Here is a 12848-nt window from a genome sequence, read left to right on the forward strand (position 1 = left end):
TCTGAGGCAGGGACTGCTGAGCTATATAAGGGTTGGGCTTTTCGCTCCCCGGGGTCTCTGCTCTGTAAGCTTATGCTCTCCCTCTCAAGATGCATTAAAGCTGTTCTGCAGAAGGATCCTAAGTGTGCCGCGTCGTTCTTGCTGGTGAGACGGTAGCGCGGGACAGGGGAGATTATCTTTTTTTCCTTGGGGAGTGTAGACAATGGTAGATTGACCACACTACAGAAGAGATGGCCTCATGAACAGCAATAATTATACTCAGTGGGATAACTAAAAATGGGGAAAACAGAGAAAGAGGAGGAGAAAGATGTTGTTGAATATTTGTTTACCTGTGCAAAGATGCGTTGCATTTGTTAAACTACATAAAGATGTGTTGCTGTTTTACCCTGCCTGCCTAAGGCACCTGATTGGTCTAATAAAAAACTGAATGGCCTATATCAGAGGAGGAGGTATAGGTGGGATTTTCAGGTAGAGACAGTAAGTAGAAGGAGGAATTTAAGCTCTGGGGAGGAAAGGAAAAGAGATGCCAGGGAGACACTGAGGTCCAGACAAACATGGAGGAAACAGGAAAGTAGGAAACATAGGATGAAAGAAACATAAGAAAACAACCCAAGGCAAATGTAGATGAATAGAAACAAGTGAAATTAAGAAAGCTAGTGGGAAGCTGGGCTTTGGTGGTGCACACCTTTAATCCCAGCACTCCAGAGGCAGAGGCAGGAGAATTTCTGTGAGTTCGAGACCAATGTGGCCTACAGAGTGAGTTCCAGGACAGCCTCTAAAACAATACAGAGAAACCTAGTCTCTAAAAACCAAGAGAGAGAGAGAGAGAGAGAGAGAGAGAGAGAGAGAGAGAGAGAGAGAGGGACAGGCCTAAGCTAATGCCGAGCATTCATAATTAACAATACATCTCCATGTCTTTATTTGGGAGCTGGTTGGTGATCCAAAGAAAATTCCAACTACGGGTGGGGTAGAAGAAAAAGGAGAGGAGGAAACATGAATTTGGGAGGAGAACATGTTGAGGGGGGCTCTAGGGAATCTTGGAAGCGGAAAATGGAAGTATATGCTCAAAATAAATTATACATATATTTGAGATTTTTTTATTTTAAATAACATTATTTTAAAAAATCATGACAGAGTTTTATCAAGAATTCAAACAAATATCCAAGTAACAATATCCTGCTTAGCATTATTAATAGAAGTCACAAAGTGCTTGTTAGAGTGTAGCTCAGTGTTACAGTTTTTGCCTGGTGTTCCCAAGGTACTATGTTCTATCCCCAGCACTGGGAAAAATATGTGTGTGTATATATCTTGGACTGGCAAGATAGGTCCATGGAGTCCAGTCCCTAGAACATACATGGTGGGAGAAGGGATCCAAATCCTACAAGATGTTCTCTGATTTCTGTAATCACCATGGCAGCCACATGACAACACACAACAAATGAGTTGTTTAATTAAATCTAAGTTTTAAATGATAATGGTAATTCCTCTTGTGTCCATGGAAGAACAGGCATAGAAAATGCAGTGAATATGACTTGACTGAAGGAAATTTCACTCTTGTCACTGACATCAATGTCAAGAGTGTTTGTTGAATGAACCAGTTCCACTTCTTGAAGTCAAGGAGACTGAGTCCACCTGCAGCATAGATGCAGCGTGAGCACAATTGCATCATTTACATTATTATACATCTACATTATTGTACTATATATACTATATGTCTATATATACACATATATACACACCCATATATTTAGCTAAATATCTGTATTAATATACATCTTTATTATACATTAAATATTATTACTATATCTCCAAAATAAATTAATATATTCTCTAGTAATAACTATAATTCTGTTCAGTAAAATCTATTGAGTGTGGTGATATATTATTTATGACTTATTAAAGCTTCCCTGAGGACTCATAAAGCAAGATCAGCAACAAGCCATAGCAGCTGGGCACACACCTTTAATCCCAGAAGCCAGAATCTAGGAAGTAGTGTTACATGCTTTTAATCCTAGGACTCAGAAGTAGATGGATCAATGTGAATTCAAGGTTACCCAGATCTAATCAATATTGAATCAGTCCATAAGAGAATTATAGCTTACACCCTTTATCCCAGGACTCACTTGAGGTATATAAAACAGTAGCAAGGTCTCAATATAGAGCATTTATTCTCCAGCCACATTGAAGATTCTCCAGACATGCTGAGGAGAGGCAGCAGGATCAGCACAAACAGCCTCAGCTAGAGGTGAGAGCTAGTGGCCTGCTACTTTGCTCTTCTATTCTTCAGCTTGAAGTTTCAACCCCAGTTTCAGTCTCTGGGTTTTTATTTTTCATGTTACAATTGAAGATAAGTAACATCTCTGTAAGATATTTATCTCACCACATGTAAATTCACAAGTGGACAACATTTTCTCTCATGTACAGATAACCAAGGCAATGTAAATTTAAAGGCTAAAGTGCGTGGTGGGGAGGGTTCATTTGTTTTGTCCAGACAAAGTTTCTTTGTGTAACCCTGGCTGCCTTGGGCTCTGTAAATTAGGATGGCTTCAAATTAAGAGATCCACCTGCCTCTGCCTCCCCAGTGCTGGCATTAAAGTCATGCTCCATCAGACACAACTGAGAGCTGAATTGCTTTATGCAGACAAGTATTGAAGAAGCAAAACTCCAAGAGTCAGAATGGTCATAGACAGACTCAGATACAGAAGCAACTATAAGTAATTTCTGTAAACTAGAGTCCATTAGTAAATGTTTTAAAAAAAGAATAGCACAAGGAAAGGTGAGATAGTGAAATCAGAATAATTAACTAACAGCATAAAAATCGCATGCCAGGAAAATAAGCCATATCATGCATAGTTCCAGAAAATATTTTTCCTTGACAAACTGAATAATTTGGGGACAGGTGCACACCTTTAATCCCAGCACTTGGGAGGCAGAGGCAGGCAGATCTCTGTGAGTTTGAGGCCAGCCTGGTGACTTCCAGAACAGGCTTCAAAGTAACAGAGAAATCCTGTAACATGAAAAATAAAAGACACACAGACTGATACTGGGGTCCAAACTTCAAACTCAAGATCAGAAAAGTAAAACAGCCGGGCCACTAACTCTTACTTCTGCCTCCGGCTAAAAGGGGATCCTGGCTGCACCAAACCTCACACTACAATCCTACACAGCTATGCTCTATACAACCTGGCTGGAGAATCCTGAGACGGACTCCTAAAGACCATGCTCCTATTTTTTATACCTCTCTAGTGCTGAGATTCAAGGTGTGAGCTCTGCTGTTCATTTAGACTGATTAAATCTCGCTGAGCCCTGGGTGGTCTTGAACTCAGAGATCCATCTGCCTTTGTCTCCTGAGTCCTGGGATTACAAGTGTGTATCACCACTGCCTGATCTCTATAGCTTGAGGTGTCATTGCTTTCTGAATCCCCATGCAAGCTTTAATAAATCTTAAATGATATATTACCTCAAAACCTTATCTTGAAAAACCAATACAATAAAATGAAAAAAAATGATGGTAGGTGGTCCATTGGAAAGTTGAAAAGTAAGAGTCACACAATCCCAATTCGGATCAGGAAATTAAATCCATGAACAGTCACTTTACCTTATCTTTGCATTCATTTGGTGAACTGGAACCACGGGAGTTGGATCCACCAGGTGTCCTTCAGAGAAAAAACGTACAATATACATGGTTGAGTATGTTTCTCTAACACTCTGTGGTGTGCAGGGCTGCTGTGGGTTAAATGTGTTTTTGCACTGATGGGATTCCTCTTGCAGTTTAAATAAGCTTTCGGTTATCACATTCTACCCTCACTACTCCCAAATATTCAGGAAAACATCACTCACAGTTCTAGTTAGCTATCTATTACAATCCAACTTACAATCACATTAGGTAATGTTTTCAAGGTCAAACAGATACATTGTAGCTCCATCTAGTTTCCTGCAAATTTCAAAATTTTTGTCTCTATTAGCAGCTGAATAATACGACATTGTGTAAATATGCCATATTTTCATTATTCATGCATCAATTTTGCAGGTATCTTGGATTAATCTAATTTGTGACTATTGTGAATAGAGCAGCAGTGACCATGTGTAAGAAAGTATTTCTGTAATAAGATGTATGGTTCTTTGGGTATCAGACAGAAGTGATACAGCTAGATCTGGTAGTAGATCTATTTCTAGCTTTTTGAGGCACCTCCACACTGCTTTCCATAGCAGTTGTACCAGTTTGCACTCATACCAGCAATGAATAGTGTGCCTCTTTCTGTATGTCCACACCAGTATCTACTGTCATTCTTTCCTTTTTAATTTAAATTAGAAACAAGCTTGTTTTACATGCCAATCCCAGTTCCATCTCCCTCCACTCCTCTCCTGCCTCTCACCATTCCCCTATACCATCCACTTTTGCTCCCCAGGGAGGGTGAGACCTTCCATAGGAGATCTTCAAAGTCTATCACACCATTTGGAGCAGAGCCTAGATCCTCCTGCATGTGTCTAGGCTGAGAGTATCTCTCTATGTGGAAGAGGATCCCAAAGTCTTTTCATGTACTCGCGATAAATACTGATCCACTACCAGAGGCCCCAAAGATTAACCAGACCTCCAAACTGACATCCTCATTCAGGGGTTCTGGAACAGTCCAATGCTGGTTTCCCAGATATAAGTCTGGGGTCCATGAGCAACACCTTGTTAGGTCAGCTGTTTCTGTGGGTTTCTCCTGTCTGGTCTTGACCCCTTTGCTCATCACTCCTCCCTCTCTACAACTGTATTCCAGAGTTCATCTCTTATGTAAAGAGAAGATTTTTCCTTGCCAGCGGCTTGGGTTTTCCACCCGCCAGTCTCCTGGGCTCTGCTGCGTTGTAGTCCCCAAATAACACACAAGATGCTCTATTAATTATGAAGCTGTTGGCCTTGCTTGTTTCTTACTGGCTAGCGCTGACTTAAGTATTTATCCCATAATTGCTAATCTAAATATTTCTCTTACTGGAGAAGTTTTTGGGCTTCTTATCCCTATGGCGGTTACATCTTGACTCACTGTGTTTCTCCTACCCTGAGTCCTCCTCGACTCCTAGTCCCACCTCTCTTGCTTTCCTATTGGCCAACAGTGCTTTATTGACATATACACAGGACTTCCCCAACACATCTCAGTGTTTAGCTGTGGGACTCTGCTTCTGTTTCCATCAACTACTCGATAAAGGCTCTAGGATGGAATATAAGGTACTCGTCCATCTCAATATCAGAGAAGGGCATTATGATAGCTTTTCGACTGTTGCTTAGAATGTTAGTTGGGGTCAACCGTGTAGATTTCTGGACATTTTGCTAGTGCCAGATTTCTCTTTAAACCTATAATGGCTCCTTCTATTATGATATCTGTTTTCTTGCTTTCCTCTGTTCTTCCCCTGACTCCATCTTCCTGCTTTTTCCTGTCCTCCTCTCCCCTCCTCTTCTCCCCTTCTCTTTCTTCCATCTCCCGCTCCCCTCCCACCATGTTCACAATTAGCTCAGGAGATCTTGTCCCTTTCCCCTTCTCTTGGGGACCATGTATGTCTGTCTCTCTTAGGGTTCTCCTTGTTTCCTAGTTCCTCTGGTGGTGTGGCTTGTAGGCTGGTACTCCTTTGCTCTAAGTCTAAAATTCATATATGAGTGAGTAAATACCATTTTTATCTTGTTGTGACTGGCTTACCTCACTCAGGGTAGATTCTTCTAGTTCCTTCCATTTGCCTACAAATTTCAAGTTTACATTGTGTTTTTTTTCACCTAAGAAGTACTCTATTGCGTAATTGTACCACATTTTCTCCATCCATTCTTCAGTTGAGGGACGTCTAGTTTGCCTCCAAGTTCTGCTTATTACAAATAATGGCTCTATGAACATGGTTGAACAGATGTTCTTGTTGTATGAATGTGCAACTTTTAGGTATATTCCTATGAGTGGAATTGCTCCATCTTGTGGTACACTGATTTCCATTTTCTGGAGGAACTGACATACTGATTTCCAAAGTGACTGTATGAGTTTGCACTCCAACCAGCAGTGAAGCAGTGTTCCCTTTTCTCAACATCCTTTCCAGCATAGTCTTTCATTGGTGTTTTTGATATTAGCCATTCTGACAGGAGTGAGATGGTATCAAAGAGTTGTTTTGATTTGCATTTACCTGATGGCTAAGGATGTTGAGCACTTTCTTATTTGTCTCCCAGCCATTTTAGATTCCTCTATTGAAAAATCTCTATTTAGTTCCATGCACCACTTTTTGATTGGAACCTTTGGTGTTTTGGAGACTTGCTTCTAGAGTTCTTTGTAAATTTCGGAGATCAGCCCTCTGTCAGATGTGGGGTTGGTGAATTTTTTCCCATTCTGTTGGCTGCCATTTTGCCTTATTGACTGTATACTTTGCCCTACAAAAGCTTCTGTTTCAGGAGGTCCCATTTATTACTTGTTGATCTCAGTGTCTTTGGTAATGGAGTTATGTTCAGGAAGTGGTCTCCTATACTAATTTGTTCAAGGGTATCACCTACTTTCTCTTCTAAAAGGTTCAGTGCGGCTGGATTTATGTTGAGGTCTTTGATCCATTTGGACTTAAGTTTTGTGCATGGCAATAGACATGGATCTATCTGCAGTCTTCTACATGCCAGCATTCAGTTATGGTAGCACCATTTGTTTAAATATTTTCATTTTCCATTGTATAATTTCATGTAAATCACATGTTCATAGGTATGTGGAATAATATCAGGGTTCTTCAATTTGATTTCATTGGTCTACATGTTTAGCTGTTTTCAGGACTATTGATCTATAATAATCTACTTTAAAGTCAGGGATGCTGAAGCCTCCAGATATCCCTTTATTGTACTGGGTTCTTTTGGCTATGCTGGGCCTTTTGGTTTTTTTATATAAAGTTGATAATTGTTATTTCAAGGTCTGTGAAGAATTGTGCTGGAATTTGATGAAGATTGCATTGAATCTGTAGATTGCTTTTATCAAGGTTGTCATTTTTACTATGTGGATCTTACCTATGCAAGACTATGCTAAATCTTTCCATTTTCTGGTATCTTCTTTAATTTCTTTCTTTAAAGACTCAAAGATCTAGCTCTACAAGTCTTTTACTTGTGTTTGGTTAGTGGTACCACAACGTATTTTATGTTGTTTGTGGCAACTGTAAAGAGTGATGTTTCTCTGATTTCTTTCTCATCCCTTTTAATATCTGTATATAGTTAGGCTCCTAATTTTTTTGCTTTGATATTGTATCCTGCCACTTTGTTGAAGGTGTTTAACGGCTGTAGGAGTTCCCTGGTAGAGTTTTTCATGTCACTTATGTAAACTCTCATACCATCTGCAAATAGTGAATGTTTGACTTCTTTTCCAATTTGAATCCCCTTGATCTTTTGTTGTCTTTATTGTTCTAGCTAGAACTTCAAGTACAATATTAAATAGTTATGGAGAGAGGGGACAACCATGTGTCATTCCTGATTTTAGAGGAATCTCATGGAGTTTCTCTCCATTTAATGTGATATTGACTGTCAGTTTGCTATATTTTGCCTTTATTATGTTTAAATATGTTCCTGTTTTCCCTGATCTCTCCAAGACATTTATTATGAAGGGGTGTTAGATTTAGTCAAAGGCTATTTAGCATCTAGTGAGATGATCATGTTTTTTTTCAGATTCTTTATATGATGAATTACATTGATGGATTTTAGTATGTTGAACCATTCCTGCATCCCTGGGATGAAGCCTATTTGATCATGGTGGATGATTTTTTCTGATATGTTCTTGGATTTGATTTGCCATTATTTTATTGTATATTTTTTATTGTCTCTGTATCAGCTTTCAACCCTTGCAGTGTTTGAAATGTTTCTTGCAATTTTTGCTTTGTCTTTTCCTCCATTTATTTAATTTTTTGGTTTTTTTTCTTTCATTTCTTTAAGGGATTTTTCCATATCCTCTTTGAATGCTTCCATCATTTTCATGACATTGTTTTTAAGGTCATTCTCTTCTGCTTCAACTGCATTGTGATTTTCAGGTCTTGCTGGTGTAGATTCTCTAGACTCTGACAGTGTCATATTGGTTTTTCTGTTGCTGAGTGTGCTTTTATGTTGTCTACTTGCCATCTCTTCTTCCACTGGGTACAGAAGGAGTCTCTTCCTCTCCTGGTGGCTATGGGACCAAGGTTCCCTTCCAGTGGGTGCAAGCAGGTCCAATACTCTGGTGGCTCTCCTCTTCTTGTGGATAGAGGCAGTCCTAGTACTGGGGCCTTGTCAATCTCAGAGTGGGCTGGACCCCATCGGGATGGGATCAGCAGTGCATAGTCCCCAGGCCTCAGCTGAATCCAAGCAAAGCACTGAAGGTGGGACTGAAACAGGCCCAGGCTTACCTAGTCCTGTGGGAAGAGAATGGGACTAGGATGCTGGCAGTCTCTGGGTGGGGTGGATCCTGCCAGGATGGGATCCTCAGTGTACAGTCTTCTGGTCTCAAGTGGTTCCTGCAAGGCACTGGAAAGCCTAGCCCAACATAGGCTCTATTCATGACAATGAAATATGTCTGCTCCTGGCAGCACTAATCTACTTAAGAGAAGATGATGAGCATCCAAGAAACTCACATGGAGTTTACTTTCTTTGTGGTAAAGGTAAGCCAGTGGACAAGAAAGTGCAGTTGCCTCAACTGCTGTCCAAGTTCGACAAACAGGACACAAAAAAGGGTGACTAAAAATCCTTGACAAGGCAAGGCAGGATAGCCCTTGGGGGAATCCTGCTTCACAGAAACATCTGTCAGAGACTTATAGGCAGATGATACATGCCCCAACATTGCAGAAGAACCTTGGGTGACTGTCCAGGTAGCCAGCTGTTTCTGCTATTTCTCACATTTTTTGGAAGTCTCTTGCTAGCACTTCCTGCTTACTCAGTTAATATTATTTCCTTCTAGGGCCTCTCAGGGAGTTGAAGACTAGATAGTTGTAGGTTTTATTGTTTTCCAGACTCAGAAAAGAAATTCACTAAAGATATGCAAAGTATAAAAGGCTGACACACATTAAATGATAATTTGATAATGCAAATTAGAATATAATATTAATTAGGTACAAGACTTTGAAGTCACCAAGATAGAATAATGCAGTATTTTCTGAATTTGTCAAATGCAAATGGATTAAGATATTTTCTCTGTATTTGTCAAAGGCAAAAGGAATAGACATTGTGGATGAACTTGTATGTATTGTATATACTTAATGTGTATAATTTTTCTTATGTTAGTTGTAGCTTCTTTTTGTATTAGACAAAAATGGGTGATATATTATTTATGATTTATTAAAATTTGACTGAGGGTTCAGAAAGCAATGTCCGCCATAGAAGCCAGGTGTTGGGCCTAAAAAGGCTTGTATGTGAGGCCCAGTCTAACTTCTATGTGGGGATGACTCAGCAAGGCTTGATGTATGACTGCCCCATGCATAGCTACCTGCCACCTTGGTGGAATATTATTGGCCCTTACTCCTCACATCATCACCTTACCCTATCCTAAAATTCCCATCCACTAACTCAGCTCTATATAAGTTCCTGCATGTTGGAGTAAATCGAGATGCTGCTTCAACAAGCTTCACACTCAGTGTATGTTTTCTCCCCTGTAACTAGTTGGGGTGAGGGGTTCTGAGTCATTGGCACTCACCATCCTGCTAGAGACTGACTAGACTGGCCCTTCCCCTGCTCTACCTGCTGGAGGATCCAGCATCAAAGCACACATCTTTAACCCCAGAAGGCAGAAGCTAGGACATAGTGGTACACACCTTTAATCTTAGGACAATGATTAAGAGGTAGACCAATCTCTCTGAGTTCAAGACCACTGAAGATACATGAGATTGAATCAGTCTGAAAGAGTAACAGATCACATGACTTTAATCCCAGCACACGAGGGGTATAAAGACAGAAGGAGGGTTTTCTGTATTCAGTAGGAGGCGATGATTCACTGGCCACACTGAAGATAAGTCCCAGATCAGGCATTTATTCTTCAGCCAAACTGATGAGAGAAGCAGTTTGAGACTGGGTGAAGAGCTCCTTCATTGGTCATCCCTTTCAGCCTGAGATTCAGTTTGAGGCTAGTGGCTGACTGCTTTGCTTTTCTATCTTCAGTTTGAGATTTGAACCACAATATCTCTCTATGAGTTCATTTATTTTCCATGTTACACTGCTATGCTCATTTTCGTGTTACTCAGTCTTGATAATTGCCTCTCTATATAATTGAAAGTATATCTTGGCATCCTACTAAGAATGTCTAATTGTTCTTCATACCTACTTAATGGTTTGGGCTTGAGTGATTGTACCCACCATAGAATGCCACGAAGAAAAATACATAAAAGCATTAACCTTACCTCTCTGGTTCATTTGCCATTGGAAAAGCCTCTGCCTGCCTGGAGCTGCCCAAGAACACCAGTCCTTGCTCACAACACTCATTCAAGCGTGAGCTAGCTCTCTGAGATTTGCCTCCACCTTGGCATTCACCATGTAATTATGGATGATGTGATTGCTCCCAGCTAAATTAAAGCTTCTTGAGGATGGGCTATGTCTTTTACATCTAATGCCCCAAACAGTAAATAGTATTCCAAAAGAATATTTAATTTCCCAGAAATGCCATGCCTCACATAAATGTCATGTTCATCTATAAAATAAACTTGAGCAGGACAGGTGCAGTATGAAATATGGAGACATATGTGTAGTCTTTATATCTGCTTTTGTGGCAAACATTCAGTGTCCTGCCCTTGACAGAATTCCAGAAACAACTACATTTCTACCAGGCAGTGGAAGAGCTAAGTAGACTCTTTCTATTTACAGTAACAGGAACCCACAGCAGACACTCTGCTCCAAATGGATCACTTAGGACAAGGTTGTAAATTAGATGGCATGGGATGTAAAGGAACTCTGGTAGCTTATTAGCAAAAGGTCCATGGGATTTTTCCCATCATAAGAAGAGTAATATCTCATTCATAAGATCTCTTATACACATCTGACACACATTTATTTAAAATTTATTTTTAGGTCACTTCCTTTTTAGTTACTACTTAAAGTTATTTTTACTTTTAGGCAAATAACAAATGAGAAATAAAATATAATTTTTATCAGTACAAAATCTGATAATCATCCTTGTGGGTCATTTTAGCACAATGAAAACCACTAACCTAACTGAGTGTGGGAGAGAATGCCATTAGCCTCAGCATTTGGAAGGGTGAGACCAAGTTCCAGGACAACCAGAGCTACACAAACACACAGAAAGGCATGATGGAGAATGGCCATAAGCCCAGCATTTTAGAGATGAAGGTAGGAAGACCAGTGCCATCCTCATCTACATAAAAAGTTCAAGGCCAACCTGGACTATATGAGATCCTGTCTCATAAACCAAAAAACAAACAAGCCAGAAGGTTCTCGTCAGCATTTTATGAATTCTGTGGTTATATATTTACAACTTCCAGAGTAATATTGCCAGCAATTCTCTTTATAACATTCATCACAGAAGTAACCATGTAATCAAAGGAAAGTGTGAAATATCATTGGGAAGGAAGGAGGTCCCATCAAACCTCACTCTTCTAGAGATATTTCAACTTCCTGAAATTTGAGAATTCATATATTAAACTTACATTTACAGAGATTCCAATGTCATAGTTGTATCAGAATTTCAATGAAATATTTTTAAATATCCATGTGCAAGGCCTTATTAGATTTGGTGAATCAAATTATGTATATGCAAATAAGTCTTGGTAAGGCAAACCCAGTCCAAATAGTTTGGAAAATAAAGCTGTGTGGTCTCTACCTTGTTCTTTATGCTGGTATTGGCATTGTATTCCAGGAGTTTTGATACCATTGAGATGTTCTCTATATAAACAGCATAGTGCAGAGCTGTGCTCCCACTGTTGTCAATTGCATTTGGATTGGCACCATGTTCTAATAAAATTGTCAGACATTCTTCATGGCCATACTGTGAAGCCTGTGGGTATTATATCAAGTAGTACATTAGAAAGATAAGAAACTCAAGATGAGAATTCCATGGATTTCACTAATTATTTGCATTTAGTTGAGAAAATATCATGTTTGTTCTCAGCATTTACAGCAAATCCATGTCATACTGAAACTGTTAGCTACTATTTACCTTAATTAGTGATGTACTTTTGTAACTATCACGGAGCTCAATGTCACATATATATATGTGTGTGTGTGTGTGTGTGGGTGTATATATATATATATATGTGTGTATATACATATATATATATATATATATATATGTGTGTGTGTGTGTGTGTGTGTGTGTGTATGTGCACTTGCAAGTGCCTTTGTGTGTTCTGGATCAGTGATGCTAGCTAATCTTCACAATGTTTCTGTTTTATTATTGGCACATCAAGACCCACAGTTGTGAGAGGTTTGTCTTTTAAAGAGTTACTAAATAGATTGACTGTGATTTGTTTATTAAAATAAACATGTATATCAACACTCAGGAAGCTATGTTGATTTGTTTTAAGTGTCTGTTTGTCACAACTTAGAATCACCTGTGACCAGAACCTCAACTGAGGAATTACATAAGTCATGTCTGCCTGTGGGAATGTCTGTGGGGTATAAACTTGTTAACTGATATAGAAAGACACGGCATGGGTGGCACTATTCCCTAGGCTGGGACTTGAGTTATGCGAGATCAATGAAAGCTAGCAGTGAACAAAGAGGTTGCATTTGATTCACTCTGTTCTTGACTTGAGGATATGGTGTGACCAGATCCTGCTTCTGACGTCTCTGCTATGAACAATAACCTAGAATTGCCAGCCAAATAAACTCTTTGCTCACCCTGACAAAAGAAATGAAACTATGACAATAGTTAAGTGACCTTTAAGAAGTTTCAAGGCTAGTA

General features: G+C 39.5%; 1 long non-coding RNA gene across 1 annotated transcript; it reads right to left on the reverse strand.

Annotated features, from left to right (window-relative positions):
- Positions 1 to 1064: 1064 nt before the first annotated feature.
- LOC121138524 lies at positions 1065 to 9796 on the reverse strand. The gene is made up of 3 exons (XR_005875483.1): positions 9751 to 9796; positions 3599 to 3656; positions 1065 to 1632 (listed from the first exon to the last, which is right to left on the reverse strand). It is a non-coding gene; the product is annotated as an uncharacterized LOC121138524 (long non-coding RNA).
- Positions 9797 to 12848: the final 3052 nt, after the last annotated feature.

This window comes from Mesocricetus auratus, unplaced genomic scaffold (assembly GCF_017639785.1).
Source record: "Mesocricetus auratus isolate SY011 unplaced genomic scaffold, BCM_Maur_2.0 contig_6097_pilon_obj, whole genome shotgun sequence".
NCBI lineage: Eukaryota > Metazoa > Chordata > Mammalia > Rodentia > Cricetidae > Mesocricetus > Mesocricetus auratus.